Raw genomic sequence first — 19586 nt, 5'->3', positions numbered from 1 at the left:
TGGTTTGTATGTATGAAATGCTGATTTGTCAAAGCCAGACTTTATTCTGCTTGGCTTAGCTGTGGTGATGGGTGCCAGGCTTATCTTCATGTGACCAGGTCGCCGGCAGTGTAGCTTGCCAGGGACAGCACCCCTTTGTGCTTGTGACTCCAATGCCATATCCATTGTGTTGTGATTTTCTGGTGTGAATCTGAACTCTTAACACACTTAACAACTGCAGTTGACAGACACTGCAATGACAGACACTGCTGTTAGTGACTGTGTCTTGAAGCCATTCTTCTGCAAGTATTTAATTTCTGTAGTCCCTGTTATTCCAATAGCTTGTCATGGTCTTAAAATGGGAATGAACTTGATACAAATCTGAGCTCTAGAGCACAACGACCTACTGAGAAAAACACACGGCAAAAGTGGGACTTTTCTCTAAGAACATCCTGCCATCAATTCACAAGAATTTAGATTTGGAGATAAACGGGGTGAAAATATCCGATATGAGAAAAAGATCCCTGTCTCTAACGTAGTACCTCAGTGATTTGAGCATCTTATCATCCTATAGTTTAACCAAAGTTTAAATGGTGGTTACTATTGTAGGCACATTTTCTTCACAGATAGAGATTTTGATGCTTTTACCTGAAAATTAATCTTTTGAAATATGGGTTGAACCAGCAGTTCTAGAACATGTGGAATAAAACAATTGCAACAGCAATGGCCACAAGAACAGCAGAAACACTGATTTCATCTGTACTCAGCTAAGTCAGTCTTACAGAACTGACTTAGTTCCCCTGCAACAACAAGATGCTCTGGAAAGCAATAAAGAAGCCAATACAGAAACCTGGATTAAGGTATGAGATGCACACAGTAGCTGATGCCACTCAGGAGCCTGGCAGAGAATTGTGTCAGAGCCACAGCTGCTCAGTGAGCTTCCCTAGGGGAGGCAGCAATACTACTGCTACTGTCAAAGTGATGAGACCATGAAAAAATACAGGAGTGCTGCTCTTGAGAGTAATGGTTGTAGCCTTTGGGTTGGGTGCATGCATTGAATGAGAGTCTGGTAGCAGCTGTGGGTGCAGCAAGATCCTGTTCTGGCAATTGGCAACATGCAGTGGAGTGAGAACCATATCATAAAAAGACCTGTGAGAATATGCATTTATGGCTGCTTGGATGGGAGCAAACACATTAACTTCAACTCTTTGGGGGAAAGCAAGGAATGCAGCTGACATGTAGCAGACAAAAAGCACTAACATGCATGTAGATTTTGGTTCAGAAAAAGTTTTCTACTGAAAAATATGAAATAATGCTGAACTGAGTAGTGTTATGCAGAGGTCCCATTTACTTTACTGAACTAAAAGGAACCATTAGAAGTTCTGCCTACTACCTGAAACAGAATGAAAATCTATACATCATGAAACATAAATGCTAAACTTTGTCAAAAAGTTACAATGGCAATTTTTATGGGAAACTATATGAATAAAGAGCCTTGCTGGTGATATGGGTTATCATTTTACAGTATCTAAACCAAAGTATTAGTGAGTGGGAGAATAACACATGTCAGAATTTCTTACAGGTTTAAATAAATCATTGAGATTTAGGGTGGTAGTTAAATCCAAAAGAAGTTTCAGATCAGTCCCAGTGGAATTTAAATATTTAAGGTTTAGTTTGACAAATAAAAAGTGTAACAACAAAACAGGTCCTACTCCACACATTTAGCAAAAGGCAATAAAAATTAAAATCAAATGAGAGTCTTAGGCCCCATCTACTAAACCAATGAGGTAGAAGAAGTTTCTCTAATTAATCACTCACCCAGAGGGCAGGGAGTTAACTTCTGTATGTTCCCTGAATATTATTTTATATGGTATTCAGAAGGGAAGGTGACATGATGCATCTACAGAATTGTTCTGAATTTATCCTACTGATGTTCCATTTTGCTATAAAATACTTAAACACTCAGAAAACAAATGGAAATATATTTACTATAATCTCATGATAAACAGGGTGCTCCTTTTAGAAGTAGTATATGGAATTCTATTTCAACTTTGAGAAACATGTTCTGCAGAGTGGAAAAGCATGCACAGAGGAGACTGGGAGTGAAACAGGAGAAGCCTGAAGAAAGATCCTACAGCTTCAGGATCGAGGGCACCCTCGGAAATGAGGGCAACAGAGAGATTTGAATTCCAGGTTCCTGCATCATAGACAAGCATGTTGACTGCTATCTGTTGAAAAGAAAGGGCGATCAATGCCTCCCCTACCTCTTGAGTGCAGAGAGCAGGGGGCAAAAGAAACGAACAAAAATTGTTCAGCCTGAAAAATTTAACTTGAATCCATAAAAAGAGTTTCCCATGAAACCAAGAGATTTGCACTGGCACAAAACTGATTAGTCTCACTTGAAAATGAGGCTTTCCATCTACTAAAGAGATTTTACAACTGAGATTGACATGCTCTTGGAGCCATGCTGTTTCTCCATTCTCTCCTGATGGAATCTCCAGGGTTGTACAATGGGAAGATTTACCCTTCTACTCTTCTGTCTAACCTTCACTGACTCTCTAGTTCAATGGTAAATACTTGATCACCTCTGAGGATTGGACTTTCAGACTGGAATTAGACAGTTATACAAATTATCTTTTTTTTTAAGAATATAACTACAGCATGTTGCCTAGTGAATCTCATTTTGGGACAGTCTTCAACATAGAAGTCACTACATAAATGGTGACATGATGGTATTTGTCAGGAGTGGCACATTAAAGGCTAACAAATAAGCTTATTAAACATAATTTTTCCTCACTTGACAAAAATAAAGTTAGGAGGTATGCAAAAATTCCTTTCCACAGTAAATACCTTTGTTAGTCAAAGGATTAGTACCTACTAACTGTTTTTACAGTGTGGACAGCACTTGATAGCTAGATGTCAGCTGAATTTCTTGAAAAATTGGGTCCTCATGATTTTGTTTACCTTTTAGGACTATATTCAAATTCAGAGGAGGTTCAGACAGTGGGCTAATATAACAAGATTTGGAATAAAATCTCCCTGAGTATAGTGAAGTAGATGTTCCAGATCGCATATGAGGCAAGACCCTACAGTAGAGCTCCATCTCATCTCTAAGCTACAGAGAATTTACTGATTGATTTGTGACCTTATTAAATCACAAGTCTGGTTCTGGGACATCTTCCTATAACTTTGCATGCTGCCTCTGGCACTAGGCGCCATTTCCTGGCACGTGAGCAGGAATGAGGCTTAGTGAGTATTCACATTAAGTTCCATGTAAACCAGGATAACCTCAGTATCCAGTGCTTGTAATCCATGTAATAACCAATCCCATCATGTAATTAGGCACAGTGTGAAAAAGTATTTATTCCGCTTGCTGTAAACCACTTGTTATTTTTCTCTTTGGCAATATCTCATGTGTGCAGAATGGGACTTCATCTGTCACTTTCATGTTTGGTCAGTCAGATTCTTAAGGTCCTTCCTGCAAAAAAACTTAGCACACAATGAAGTTCTACCTTGGGTAAGTGTATGCTAGTCTCTCATAACCCCAGACATAAATAATCTCAGTAAAGCAGCAATTCAACAGTGTTACATCAGCTGAAGGTGACACAGCATTCCTTTTTTGGCTCTAAGGGGCCAGGACTACTGAGAATATCTTGGTCTCCTGTCAAAAGCATTTCTTAGATGCTATTTTGTTCTGGATTTTTGTCTCATGAGATTTTTTCCTATCTCAGTCCCAAGCCAGGACTCTGGAAAAAGGCCTGCATCAGCCCTTTTCAGTTACACTGAAGTAATTTCATCCTGTGTACAGTACAGTCTGCAGTTAACAAAAAGGTTGTGTCTCCTAGGAAGGCTTAGCCTTACAGTGGACTTTAAGGACCTGCCACCTTTGTCTCAGAAAAGAGCCTCTGAGTGAGGCAGAAGGTCTATCAAGGGACACATATATTCATTACAGCCCACACAGCAATATCTCTCAATTTGCTCTTCACACAAAGTTGGTGACTATAAAGGAGCACAAATTATTTCCTGTGCAATGGGAGTATCCACCCTGAGCTTGCTGCCTAGGTGCCATAATATGGGCATCCTATAGGTACACTCACTCCAAGTGGGAAGGGTATCCATTGCCTGTTGTCTGTCCATAAAACAGCCTGCATTTGGTAAAGTTGGATCATATTGAGGTATAAATTATCTTAAAATCAATTGAAGAATATGCTTAGTTTTCAGAATCAGGATCACTTTAAAGAACTTTTGGTTTCAACTAGAATCAGCAGGTTGTCTTAGACTATGGTACCACACACACGAGGTAACCAGGCTGGGCTCCAGAGTTGCCAGCTGACATCTCCCAAAAGATAAAACAGGAGAAAAGTACATTTCAGCTTGTGTTTACAAAAGGACAGAGAGTACACTTGAATGTGCAAAGTGCCAGCAAGCCAAGCATCAAAAGAGAGATGCCTGAAAGCGTGGGAAATGTTGATCCTATTGACGGTGGTGTTAGTTGGCAATGTTGGGACTAAATGACTTTCAAAAGCAGCATCATCATGTGTTTGAAGACTGACTTGCCAAACTTGTACATGCATCTGTGGCCTAAGCAGGCTTCCACTTAATGACATGCCTATTTCCATAAAAACACAGACGCTGCAGTAACGCAAAACAAGAATGTCTTTAAGTTGGAAAGAATCATGTCTGTTGCTTCAACACATACATCAGTGGAGTCTGAAGGGACTTTGCAGTGTTGCCACAGGTGATCTGGCTGCAGGGACATGGAAAGGTTGAGTGGAACAGCCACAGCACAATGCAATACTTGCTGTCATTGCAACACCGCCAGCAGCATTCACACTTACTGCAATAGCTGGGGCAGAAAAATGGAGACAATAGGATGCTGAGACATGTCTGGGATACACAAGGGCAGGTCACTGAGAAGGAGATCCTGGCCAAATACACGTATTAACCTGTCACGTCCTGGCAATGTCTGAATTTCTCAGATGCACCTCCACAGACTTCAAGTAGAGGTGCATCTGGTTAATCCTCTGCATTAACCTTAAGAGGAAAAAGGAAGAGGAGAAAATCCATAGAGAAGTTAATGAGAGAAAGTAATCAAATGCATGCCAACCTTAACCCTGGGCCTTTATTGTACCCAGGTCGTCAATAGGCTTCCCCACCCCAGCACATTGGTGCATTTGCTGCTAGGAGGAATGCAGCAAAAAGAATAATTGTTTTGTTTGCTGAGGAAACCCAGAGGCCAGGAATACCCATGTGATTAGCCCTGTGCTGAGACGGCTGTTTACTAGAGATGGTAAGGAAGCAATTTAAGGAATTTCAAGTGACATAAATAGGCAGGGCAAGATCCAACTCCAGTGACACAGGCTCTGATCGGCTGTAATGGGAATCAACCTCGTTTTCTCTGTGGCCTAAATCACAAATGCCACCAAATTCTTCCCGCAATGTAAATCAAGAATAAAGTGCAACTATGTTTCCTTCATTACATCTGAGATTAATTTTTGAGACACTTATAGCACTACAGCTATCCTTGTCTTTCCAAAAAACATTAGCTCTGCCCATGTGCTGATCTAACATTCATGGGGACAATTTTCTGCCAAGCAACACTAAATTTTTATGGCCAGACATAAGTGCAAGTTGCTAAAGCAGAGGCATATGTGTAGTGCTGTAATGATGGCTATTTATTAGCAGTCCTGGGAGTTGAAACATGCCATTTTTTAAGCACTTTAATGGCATGGGGGGATTGGATGCCTCTTTTCACTAATACTTCTCCTACTTTATGTACTTTCCTATTTCCACTATATGCTGCATGACAGTTTACTTCCTAATCCATCCTCTCCTTGTGCTCTCCTGGCTCCATGTACCCTCTTTATCTCCTGTCATTTTTACTTTCTTTTCCTAGTATACCTCTAAGATATTCTATAAGAGCAGCAGACTGTGTACGTCCTCCAGGTGGACTGTGATCATGCAGAACAGAGGGAAAGACCCCTGCCCTGGCAGGCCTGGAGAGACATTCTCCATGATGGAAAGGTCCTGAAGAGCACTTTGCTGCCACAGCCTTGTGAAGCAGGTCTAGGACTGCCCATTGATTCTTGTGTGGTGCCTGGGCTGCTTGTGGAAAGAACTTCAGTTGCATCTTCATGGCATGCAGGTAGCTCTTTTGGTCATGCTGGAGTCTAACTGAAAATAAGCACAGTGCAGCTGCAGGAGCAATCTCCTTACCTTAGAAAACACACTCTTCTTTCCCAAAAGCAGTAGGGAGGGAGGGAGAACAATATATGAGCACAAGGTCCAAGGATTTCTTCATGCTTTTATGAAATATCTGGCATTTTCCAGAAACCTCCTTAGGATCTCCTTTTCCTGCAGCTTCCCCACACAGCAATTATGTTCACCACCAATCTGACACGATTGTGTCTGGTGTCACCCTACTGTCCCAGCACCCTGAAAGAGCAGCACTGAGCCAGAATGCTTGAGGAGGCAGCTGGTAGCATTGCAGCAATTTCTCACCTCACAAAACCCTTTGGTCTGCAGACAAAAATATTTTGTAGTGGGTACAGACCTGCTTGGTTTTTTACCCTCGCTGACAGCAAGTTTATTATGCACCAGGCAAACTCCACGGCAAAGAGGAAGGTGGGAGAAAAGTAGTTAGAGCACACTTCTCATCCTTCCCCATTGGAAATCAAGAATAACAGAAGACAAGGAAGTAAGAACTCCCACCTCACACTGTGTGGCATATTTTAGAGCCCTCTTTCCTGCAACATTTAGTCACACACTGTGAAGCTCTTGCATGTCATCGATGTCTTTCTGGTCCTCTTTACCGCCGTATGGCTGCCTATGTTACACATGTCAACAAACTGCAATTTAGCATGCTGTATCAGCAAAATTTTGCTTTTTGAAGTCTTCTGTTGTTCCATCTAGCAAATGATGCTCCACTTCTATGTCTGCAACAAGAGGATTTTCTTTTTGAAACCTCAGCTCTTACAGGAACTGTCTACACTATAGCTGCAAATCAAATCAAATCAAATCAAATCAAATCAAATCAAATCAAATCAAATCAAATAAGCTTTTTTTTTCTACTTTTTGTAATGAAGTGTGACACAAAATTGTTGCTAGGAAAATCAGTAGTTGTTTTGTTTCAGGGTTATTTTTAAGAAAAAGCAGGCACAAAGCTATCATGTTCAGACAAATGAGCATATTCTTATTTCAGTCTAGGATTAATTATTTTTTGCTAAGTTTAAATCCACTACTTATTACCTCGCATTAAATCAATAAAGCAAATTTAAAAAGAAATTATGGTGCCAGAAATTATATCAGTTCAAAGTAAATTGTTTCTGCTTCTCTCTTTTTTTTAATTACAACTGAATGCATCCAGCCATTGAAAAATTTTTATATACAAATACATATACCCAAGCACCTGATGGGATTATATTTGTTCACAATTGCATGTGCATATACAGTTGCTTAAGCCTGGAAATAAGCACTTAAATTCCTGCACTGCCCACACAGAGGTTCCTTACCCTGGAAGGTCAGTTAGTTTTTGTGGTGATTAATTCCTCTACCAAAGGTTATTTCTGCAGGAAAATATGGCGTTTCTGAGATTCTGAGGTGATATTATATCTGATACTATTGTTAAGGTAAGGTTTTGAAACTTCTCATTATATTCAGGCTGCTTCCTCCCACCATCTTCAAGACAGCTTTGCATTGCCCTTTGCTGAATTTAGAGATGAAGCAATAGTTTGTTTTCCTAAGGGTGAAAGGCTTGTGCTGTTACATTGCCTATATATGCTCTCCAAAATGAATAGCTCACAAATGCTGTGAAGCAGTTTCAAAACAACAGCAGAGCTCTCTCAAGTGTTGAGTGTTGTAAGTTTCATGAAAATCAGTGGTGTACTTATCACATGGTATGGCTGGCCCAGGGTTGCAGTTTGTTTCAACTCTCTTTGCTTCCACTCTCATTTTTTCACTTCCCTGCTGCTGCTCTTTTGGGAAAGAGGCAGTCAAGAAAAGGTAAGAGGGAAGCACAAATTGAAGGCAATGGTCTAGAAAGAAAAAGGCACAGCTAGCAATCAAAAATATACACATGGACTGCTCAGCCCATGACTTTCATCCACTTTACATCTGTAATTTCTCCTGACAGACCTGACATCACACACAAATGCAATCACTGGCACAGGAGGAACACCCCAGATGCAGCAATGTGTTAACAAAAGGACTGATGAAGGAACAACAGATGAGAAAAAAGAAAAACCCTCTCGTTGGCATTAAAAAATATTGCTCCCAGGAAATTTTGAAGCTGTATATAGCATAAACTTGGCTGGACACATGCAGGTCACTGTAACAGTTCAGGTGGATCTGCATCTCGACACTCTTAGTTTGTGCCACTCCACTCAGAATCAGATATTTAATGAAACCTTCCAGCTGTGCAGTGAAGCCATATTTTAGTATCCTGTGTAATCATTTGGCTTGCCTGAATTGGGATGCCACACAAATATGCACTATGCAAAACATAGATGCTTTTATTTGTTAAAATAACATAATGCTTTTCTGCTTCTCAAAAAGAGACTAAATTAATACATAAACTTTTTAAAATGAGAATGCTTGTTTCAGACAAAACTATGGCTGCTTTTTGAGGTATGGACATATGTTTGCAGAGCCAGAAGCAGATTTTACAAGACCCACTTTTCTTTGTTTGTACCGTGAAGTATATTCCCCTTTAAATATACACTCCAAAATTGCGCTTGAAAAAAAAATGTTGCTAGGTGGTAAGCCAAGTAAACGGTATTGTTCATACTTGCATTGTTCTTTTTCACTGTATTTCAATAATGTTTTCAAGTCTGGTAGACTACTGACTGGCCTTACATATGCACTCAAGGCTCAGACATGAAAAATCACTCTGCCACAGATCCCCAACTCTAAGTACAGAAACACAGATGAAGAAATACTCCATTTTCACACATGAAAAATGTTGACTGCTTGGACTCTCTCTGAATACACACCACCAGGACTCTGACATGGCTTTTCTCCTGCCCTATATTCCCAAACAAGTTGTCTGCATCCCTACTGTCCCAGAGTGCCTACAGATAGATGCCAGTACATAAAACCAAACTACAGCTCACATATCAATCCCAGATCCAATAATTTCTGTACTGTAGCTTTTGTATGGAGATTCCAAACAATCTACCTGTAATGCAACTGACAGTGCCTACATTTTAGCTATTATGTCTTTGGTATTATCTGTGAGACTGAGGTGCATCCAGGGAAATCCTCTATGTCCATTGCAGCTCTGAGCATCCTCTTCTGCTGAAGTACTAAAGGTTTTGGTGAATGCCAAGTGCACTCAGTTTCCATTTACCTCAACTACCTGCAGCATCCAGCCCCAAAGGTAATTTCTGGCTAGTCTGCATCTAAACTTTGCCACTAAGGCCTAGGCTCACATGAAGTTAGTGCTCCTCCTTCATTGGTATAAAAATCAAGTAAAATCTGAGATGAGAAAAAATCTTGCAGCAGAATAGTTTCTGACAGTTTATGGTTAAAAGAACAGAGAAGTGCAATTTGAAATCACTGCTAATGTAACAAGAACCTGAGAACAGCACTAATATTTAATTGACGGAAAAGTAACTGAAGGAGAATTGCTTGGAGATCTGCCAGAAGGATTTTAACAACTGGAAGTTGAAAAATGATTAATTTCGACAGCAATAAACACTCCATGTTCATAAGCAATTATGTTTCAGTTTCTGAACTGTTTGAATTATTTTCTCTGTACTATTAACATTTTATTATCCAGATAGGAATTTGGATTAATGTAATTTAGGGAATTAATTAAAACCCATTTTTCCCCTAGCAGGTACCCACTTATCTTGGGAAAAGAAAAGTGAAAGCATTCTGGAACAAGTAATTCCTAAGAACTGATCTCAGTGAAAAGTGACCACACTTAACACCATCTCTTGAGAGATAACAAGGTATGACTGCCAGGACAAGCCCAAGAAAAGAGAAACACAGAATTCTCATGAACAGGCAGTAGCTGCAATACACCTGATACCTAGCTTTGTTATCTCTCCTGACATACAACAGTGGCTACCAAAGCCATAGAAGTTACAAAATACAGTCTCCTTTGAACAGATACAAGCATAACCCTGACTTCATCAAGACAGAGAGAAAGAGCGTTAAGGGTAAGCTAAAATAATTTCTTGAGTATACTACACAATTATATACCAGCACTGGAGTGGTCAAAGTGAAACACATTGGCTGGACTTATTAACTTCGTGGTGGACCTAGAATATACAGTGGAAACAAGATATGGGGAATGGGAGGTCTAAAAAGACAAGTTTGAGAGATATCAGGTGAAGGGAGGGCATTCTCAACCGTGGAACAACCTGCAGACATTAGTTAGGAAGGTGAGGTATGGTCCTCGTCATGCAGAATATTTAACCAGTAAGCAAAGCCTCCCTGGACATGCTCTACCTTAAGCACAGTCCAGTACAAACCTCCAGCCAGCCAGGAAGGGTGGCCAGCCTAATTACACCCCATTACAGGCAGACATTGAGATGAATGGATACAGCTCTCCAGTTGTAAATGACCATCTTCTGAAGCCCATGCTTAAAAAAGGACAAGGCACCATTGATAGCCCAAGTGGAAGAAAAGACCAAAGCTAGCTCTGCCCTCCAACCTGTTTCTGAAAGAACTTGTCCAGATGTCTGGAGATAAGAGAGCCCAGAGGAAACAGATAAAACAACCTTCCTTAGGGAAGAACATGACTAGGAATTTTCTTTCTTGCAAGTGTTATGGTTACAAATGTAAGAAAGCTCTTCACAATTAATAGCAAGAAAGTGCTGCTGCAACAGCCAGTTCTGAGGTACTGCCAGTTCTGAGGTACTGCCAATTCTAAGGAGCTCACAATGAAACACAACCTCGTTCACCTGCCCATATTGTCTATGTGAAACAAAAGCAGGCTCAATTTGCAGTGGTTTTCACAGGGAACACTTTGTACTGATAATGCAAACGTCAACCTCAGGTCTGCCATCAGTGAAGCCTCACCACACCTCCTGTGGGACTGAACAGAGCAAATGGTGGTGCAGCCCCATGTGCAGGCTGTGGAGCAGCAGCTCACAGGAAACAAGGTGCAGGGTGCTGCACTGGCATAGCAAATGCACTGATAGGCACACGCCACCTGCTAGATAAACACATGTGTGATCTCAGTGTGGAAGGGGAGACTACTTCAATTAACCTTTCTCTCTCTGCTGCTCATCACCCAGCCTTTACAAAGCTGAATAGAGGCTGATTTGTTGCAGTGCACTTTTGTGCTAGCATGGGAATTTCCCAAGTTCACATATAATCTCCTGGCTTTCTCCCTCATTATAAGAGGAATTTAAAATATTTACCAAGCCCTTGGCATAGTTTTTGAAACCAAGAACTAGTAAAACAAGGTGAAGAACACAGTTGGAGGAGGGCAGTTACGTTTAGGAAGTGGCACTTGGGAACCCTCTGGTGTTACTTTGATCCAGGCATTTGATGGGAGTTTAAACAGGTCTCTAAAGACAGTGATTAACTTATACTAGATACAGTGTTCTCAAAGGGCTTTACTTCAGGAAGATGAGTTAGCTCACAGGCTGTTTTGTAGACTAGGTTGCAACTGGATGTATAGGAAATACAGTGAACTAAGAGGAGGATCATCACCAGTTTTCCTTAGAGTGGACTATTGCATACTTAATTAGCCTCCATCTAGTCAGTTTAAAATGGAAAATGTCTTCAAAATGCTTACTTCCACCCCCATTTTGCTCATTTCACCTGTAGATGCTCCCAGACTCAGAGATAACTAGCAAGAAAGGACGACAGACTGAATGTAGCAGAGAAGAAAAGGACAGGTTTTGTTGGGCCACACTTTATTTTTATGGGTGTGTTGAAATCAGGCAGAGATCGAACACAGTGCCTATCACCAGGCTTTTCCTTCATGGGGAAAATTACATGGCCCCTGTAATTTGTCAGAGATCTTTCACAGGTGGAAGCTGAGAACAAGAGCATCAGCCCCACATATGGAATCCCCAACTCACTAACAATGTCTGTGCTGAGCCAGGAGGTTTATTGGCTAAACCTCCAGACAGTGTCAAAATTAAATTTTGTTTAAAAGAGAAATCTGAGAAGCTGCCAAGAATGAATGGACATTTCTTTCTGTGTAACCTCCCAGGGTTTTATTTCAGGAAGGGCTAAGCAGGGTCTTGGCATTTAGCCTCAGGAAGCATCATACTTATTCAGTCCCATCCAACCCACCACATCCCTGCATGCATGGACATTTCTTCCATTGTAATTTCACAGTGTTTTATTTCACTAGGTTACTTCAATCTTAGAAAAAGAGGTTTTAACCAGGAAGATGGTTACAATGAACATCATGTGCTATTAAGGGCTTTTGATATTTAATGTTATGGCATGTATAAGCACCGTGCAAATTGGATTAGATTCAGAAATAGTCTTCTTTAGAGTGCACTAGTGCATGTTTATTGAGTCTCCATCTAGTTAGTGTCAAACAGAAAATTCCTTCAAAATGGCTGATTTCCACCCCTGCTTTGCTCATTCTAGCAGCTCATTCTATCAGGAGGACAATTACAGAAGGAACAGTTGGTAAGAAAAATGAATAACTGTTAATTCAAAAACCCCCTTTTAAAACTTTGTTTTCTCTGTGCACTTTGGGGATCACAGCCACAAAGAGGACTTTATGTGAAAAGGGAAAAATTCTGGGTTTCGTACTTGGACAAAATAATTTGAGTAAATATTTAGGCTTGTCCAAATAAGTGCAACAATTTACAGTGGCTCCAGGAACCAAAATTTAACAGACGTGATGCAGTAGGAAAACTGAATCACAGTCCTGATACTTTTTTTTGGTTTGCATTGATAAAATGTGCAAGACACGTACCTCTCCTCTGGCAACATTTCTTTCCTTCCTCCTTATTAATACAGAGTCTTGTTCTTGCAACCGTCTAATAATCAGCTATCAGCAAACTACTTTTGCAGCCACTTCAAAATGCAGCTGCACATTTGCCTTGCAGAGAGTGCAGAGGGGTAGGATTCATCAGGACATGTCATGGAATTCCACTGCTTTCCTTGCTGGCTGTTAGTCATCTTAGCTGCTACCTAGTGCTAGCTAGGAAAGCTAGCTCAACTGCTTGGTATAGTAACTGGGAATTTTGACATGGCCTTCAACAGAGCCAATATCTCAGGTCAGCTACAAAAATAGATGCTGCAGAATGTTAAGCATTTGGTCTTCTCATTTAAGAATTGAAAATATTTCATGCCTCCTTACAGCAAAACATGATGTGTCATATGTCTTTGATGTGTCACATTTTTAACAAGACCCATGTATATTAAAATCCTGTGGTCAGTTAAGCACTTGCTCTCACAGAATCACAGAACCATTAGGGGTGGAAAGGACCTCTGGAGATCATCCAGTCCAAGCCTCCTGCCAAGGCAGGGTCACCCAGAGCAGGTGACACAGGAGCACATCCAAATAGATTTTGAATCGTTCCATAGCCTCCCTGGGCAGCCTCTTCCAGTGCTCTGCTACCCTGCAATGTCAAGTTCTTCCTCATGCTGAGGAGAAACTTGTGTTTTTAGTTTATGGCCATTGCTCCTTGTCCTGCCACTGGACACCACTGTAAAGAACCTGGCACCATCCTCTTGATACCTGCCTTTGAGATATTTATGAGCATTAATGAGAGTCCCTCTCAGTCTTCTGTTCTCTGGACTGAACAGACCCAGCTCTTTCAGTCTCTTCTCATAAAAGAAATGCTCCAGACTCATAATCTTGGTCACCTCTACTGAATCAATCCCCTTCAGTTGTTCAAGTCTCCTCTTGTCCTGAGGAGACCAGAGCTGAACACAGCAGTCCAGATATGGCCTCACTAGGGACAAGTAGTTCTCATTCTCCCCCTTACTCTAAAAAGACAACATCTCTATTCACTCATGTTTAATGGCATTTGTAGTGAACTCCAATAATATGTAAAATAGGCTATCCCTGGGAAGTCCTCCTTCTTCTTTCTAATGCTGTCTTTCAGGATGCAGAAGTGTCTTCAGCGCTTCCCATGCTCTGTAATTCTGTTCCATCTTGATTATTGCAGAGATACTTTGGCTTTCTCCATGGAGGCAGTTAATAAAATTTATTGTTAGCTCCAAACTCTATAAATCCAGTCTCTGGAAGATAAGCCAATGCAATATGCTGGCTTCAAAGCTGGCAGGATCAAACTAAGCAGGATCATTTGGTGGATTTCAGCCTGTAAGGGAGCTGAATGCCAGCTCATGCAGGGTTACCAAAGGCAAGTTATTTGTCTTGTATTGTGAAGCAAGCGTAACTTAGACTGAGATCTCCTTTAGTTCTTGAATCTCCCAAGGTGAGGATAGAGTTAAAAGAAAGGATTTTCTAAATCAAACTCTGTTCCAAAAAGGTTAGGGATAAAACTAGGAGCAATTATGTACTGTTATTAAAATAGCACCTAGAGCTGAATGCCAGGAGCCTCACTAAACACACTGAGATGATTCCTGCACCAAAGAATTTTCAATATGAACAGACAAGACAAAGACAGTACTGTTATTTTCATTTTACAAACACTGAACCTAAACACTGAGACTAAGTCACCACAGCACGGTGATTAGGTCATTTGCCAAGGTCATACAAGGGCTCCATGCTAGAGCCCAGACCTGAGTCTATTTGTGTGACTCAGATATAGTTCTGTGCTTTGGAAGAGCTTATTTATCCTGAGTTTTCAGAATTGTGTTGATCCAGTTTTGATTTCCAGAATAAAAAGTCAGAAATCTCTGACTCCCTCTGCACCCAATCCCCTCAGCGAAAAAGTTTGAGTGAAGGAAGAATACATTTATAGAAACCAAGCCATGCTTTTTATAGGCCTAGGCTCACATCCTAAAGAGCCTTTGATTCAATCAAAGTGTTTCCACCCCACGCACTTTTACATGCACACAAAATCCCAGCAACAGGTCATCTAAAGTTTGCTTGTTGTGTGAAAATGTCCATTTTTTGTTGCTTACAAAATAGTGATAAGGAATTCTATCTAACAACAGCCTTGGACATCTGGTCTGGCTAAAAGCTTTTGAAGTGATTTATTCCAACAATTTTATAAAGAATGTTTTAATTAGTGCCTTCAAAACAATACCAAAGCCAATTCTTTATAACCAAAATCTCTATTCTATAGTCAAAAGTAATGAACTGGAGATTTCAAAGGTAGAACTGCCAGCATTTAATTCTCACTTACTGTCAAGGGCATAAAGAACTTGATGACTTTTGTATCCCTACAAAACTTTAAATATTTTGGGTCTTACATGGAGAATACAATTGAGAATTACCCACGTCTAGAATGCTGTTGGGCTATTTGGAATTACTGAGAAGTCTTTCACTTCAAACTCAAACTGAAATATTTTATTTGTAGTCTACAATAAGATATTTTTTTGCTCTGAAACAGATTGCTTATCTCTTCTGGTTGTTACTGTCTTCTGCCCTAGCATTTTACAGGAAATGAATGGGGATGAGAGAAATGTTTCTCCCTCACCTGCATTTCTTGCTTAAGAAGAAAAACCATTTAAAAAAACGTTTTATTCCTAGCAAGTATGACAATTCACAACAGTAATTTCTGGTGAGACTTGCACATCTTGTTGACACGTCATTTTTTATTATGAAGAGGGCAAAACAATTTATATTACCATATTTCGCAAACATAATTTCAGGTGAATTTTTGACTTCCACTACCTAGTTCACCACCATCTCTCTACTTAAAAGTCAAAGTGATTGGTTAATTTTTTTCCCATTAAAACTGATAGCTCTTTTCTGATTATTCAAGCTAGCAGGAGTAAGAAAAGATTTCTGCTTTTCTTCCAGCACTCATTCATGCCTTTGGATAGAGCTACACTAACTTTCTCAGGGATTGCCTGCTCCCAGTCAATGGAAACAATCCTTGAAGATCACTTTTTTCTGCCTAAGACCACATATTGAAAGCAAATGTAAGATTAGCCAATTCTGATGATGTAGAAGCAGAATCCCTTTTGTCCCAAGTTCTGAGCCCCAGTGTTAAATTCACCACTTTAATTCTGTAGAAGGATGAAAACAAGGAAGGAGGAAATTATTTATGGAAGTACATTATTGCTGTTACAGATATACTACATAAGTTTGTATCATATTTAAAAAAAATAGCAAATTCATAGTTACTTAATATTTTAATTCTTATTATTTATCATATAGACCTGCGCATGAATCAGTGATTTCCAGCATGACTGAGAAAGAGTCTGCAAGTAAGTCCAACATACAAACAGGAAGTCCAGCTCACTAACATAATAATGGAGGTCTGGCATCTTGAAAGATACCAAACAAAAGCCCAAAACTCAAAAACCCCAAAACAAAACAGTGCACACTTGTTTTCTCACTAAATCATTCCAGCTTTGCAGATAGCATCAAATCATTACACAGGTTATGCTGCTTTTAAAAATACGACGTTTCATTATTGATTCATATAGATGTTCAAAAGATCAGAATGGTTTTGTTCACTTTGAAGAATGCTAACAGAATACTAAGCTGCAAATTAGAATATCAGATAAGCTAGTCCTTGTTAACAAATTAATTATTTCTATAATTCATTGCTCTTTTTAAAATCAAAAACTCATTAAGTCAGTGGGTGAGCTGTTCTGGGGAAGAATAATCAGAAGATAATCATGCCAGATTTGAATAATTTTATCTCAGCTCTTCCACTTTAGGCTTCTGTAGTGATCTAAAGGGTGGGATTTGAACTTCATTACAAACTGCTTCTGAATATAATTCAGGTGGATGGGAAAGTAATTTGAAGAATTTTTATCTTGAAGCTTGTGAGCTGGTTGTTGGACAAATTTGTAAACAATTAATGTTTGTGTACAAGGAACTAGGACACTAAAAGTTTTGCATTTTATTAATTCAATTAGTTTCTTAGCAAGACTAAAGAATGCTGAAAATAACTTTTTCTTTTGTCTTATTAAATACCCGTTCCACTGCTCTGATGGCAGAAAGTTTTTAAGGACTCCTTCTCCCTGGGCTAAGACCATGTCCCTTTTTTTTCCAAGCTACACCCTGGTCTAATAAAAGAGAGACGTTTTCACTTTACCTCCCTTACATCCCTTAGAGACTCAAAGCAGCTTCATCAATACTCCTTTGAAAACCTGCTCGTGCAGCATGTGCTTTCACAAGGGCTGTATCTCTGCAGATCGTGTTACCAGCGCTATTCAGCTGCCTCAAAAGACGCGAAAACCTGGCCTGGTAGGTGGTGCATCACAATCACTAGAAAGCAGTATCTGCATACACACAGTATCAGACTCATAACCATTACCACCTGCTCATCTCATTCACCTCACACAGAAAGGGTTTTGCTGTGCGTGCTACTAGGAGCAAGGATTCTCTGTACAGAATGATCCGCTGCAGGCCTTAGGGACCCATCTCCATGCAACAACAAGCAGGCACCATCACTGGCAATCTTGTTTGAGTCTTTCCTAAGACGGTGCTCTGCACAACTGCTGCAAAAGAGGAAGGTTTTTTTTCTGTAACACATGCACACACACAGACCTACCACTCTTGGGCTGCTCTCATTGAGGTGTGCAGGTAAGGACAAAGGACACTTACAAACCTTTGCAAGAAACCATTTTTCCTGCAGCTGCCATCTCAGCAGGAGATGGTTACAACCATGCTGTAACCCTTAGGGCCATTCTTGGACAAGCTCCCTTTGCCAGAGCATGGCATGCAAAAATCTCAAGGCCTGAGCCTAACAGCCGTGCCCTCAGATTAGTGCAGTGCAGGTTGGGTTCAGCTTAGAACTCAGTACCTTCAAGAAATGAGTCTGAACAATGTGCTCCCAGCAACTCCAAGCTTTGGCAGGGCCTGAGTTTTAAAGATTGCATGTTTCAGCTAGCTGTATTCATAAAAGCACTAACTCAGTAACTCGGTTTAAAGACACATTCCAGCGTGTCATACTAAGCCTCTAACAGCCCTCAGGAGGCTGTCTCAGCATGTGGCAATGCTACTCCCATGTTCACACACCTGGCAGAATAAACGCTTCTTTCAATTAAAAATGTCTTTAGGAATGCTAAGAAAAGAAAGAGGTACATAGTCCTCATTTCTATGCTGGTATCAACAATTTTCAGCCTCAGACTATCAGGCAGACACAAAGAAAGCAGCGAACACAGAATGTGTCTCTTCTTAATAAACTGGTTTTCCTCTGTGCACCTGAAAACATTTTCTCCTTGAAGATATACATAACCATCAGTACATTACAGATGTAAAATTCCAAAAGACTGAGGGATCAAGGCTGTCCAGATAACATGTTTAAGTACAAGCATTCTGGTCCATGCTGAAGGCAACATCTTGTTAACATGTCTCTTAGCAGTTTTTGACAAAATGTATTAGCTCATTACAGATAAGCCCTGAGCATAAGCAGTCTGGGTAATCTAAGTGAGAGAAAGAATAGTGCTTTTCAAAAGGATGAACTGACTGAAGGAGGAAATTTAACTTCACCAAGGAGTCTGTCTCAGCAGCAGCTCCTATAATACAAATCACAGAAATTTCAAATGCTTGGTGCTTTTCCTTGATTTTCCTTCAGCTTGCTGCTCCTAATGGTACTGGGGACTCAGAAAAATTGTTTCATCTTGGAATTGGTAACATACATAACCATTTCAAATTTTATTTTTAAACTTAGTTTCTACCTTAAAAATATCTAAGGTTCTTTATAAACCTTTGACAGGTCACTTGAAATACTCTTAAAGGCTGTCTCAATTTTCATAACTAGAAGCCTCTTAATTTTAGCCTAAGCCCATTAAACCAGTACAATAAGGTTTCTACTGACATGAAATTCTGCATCCACAGAAACTAATGACAAAATTTCCACAGACCTTGGTAGGTCACAATATTGCTCCTTCAGACTTGCAGTATATGAATATTAATTTGCCAAAATATTAAGCCAGAAATAAATATTTGAAATAAGACTGTACAATACTGCATGCAAAGAGCATTATAGAAAGGTTAGTAGAATTTATATCAGTGAGTATATGTAGAGCTGTACATCAATTGCTGAGCTTTATTACTCATTCATGCTGGAAAGAGTTATTATTGATTGCTCCAAATTCTTCACTTCTAAAAACATATATATTGCCAGTATGTAAAAATAACCGGTGTTTTCTAAAATGTTTATTACTGCCCATTATAAAAGAGCAGTCTAAACAAAAAGCATGTTAGGGCAGTGTTCTAAAGATTAAAGATGGAGAATTAATTCTTCTTTCTTGCAATTTTTAATTGTCATACAAGAAGGATACGCATTTGTTTCATAGAATTTGGTAGTTCTTTGCTCCATCTTAGTGATCAGGTTGCTCCACATCTTTTTTATGGAGTACTCTGTACCTTGAGATTGCTTGTTCATCACACAAAGTGAAGGGAGATTGTTTTTCTGAACAGAACTGCCTAGATTTCTGATGGTATTTATAATACTGCAACTTTAATAATTTTAAAAAAACCTGTAAGCTTTATTTCTCTGAAAACATCCCTGACATCTGGTGTCCCTTACTTAAGGCCATACTTGTGTTGTTTCCCAGGCACAGGGGCAGCACTGTGCAAG

Source organism: Molothrus ater, chromosome Z (genome assembly GCF_012460135.2).
Source record: "Molothrus ater isolate BHLD 08-10-18 breed brown headed cowbird chromosome Z, BPBGC_Mater_1.1, whole genome shotgun sequence".
Taxonomy (NCBI): Eukaryota; Metazoa; Chordata; class Aves; order Passeriformes; family Icteridae; genus Molothrus; species Molothrus ater.
This window is presented reverse-complemented; position numbering follows the sequence as displayed.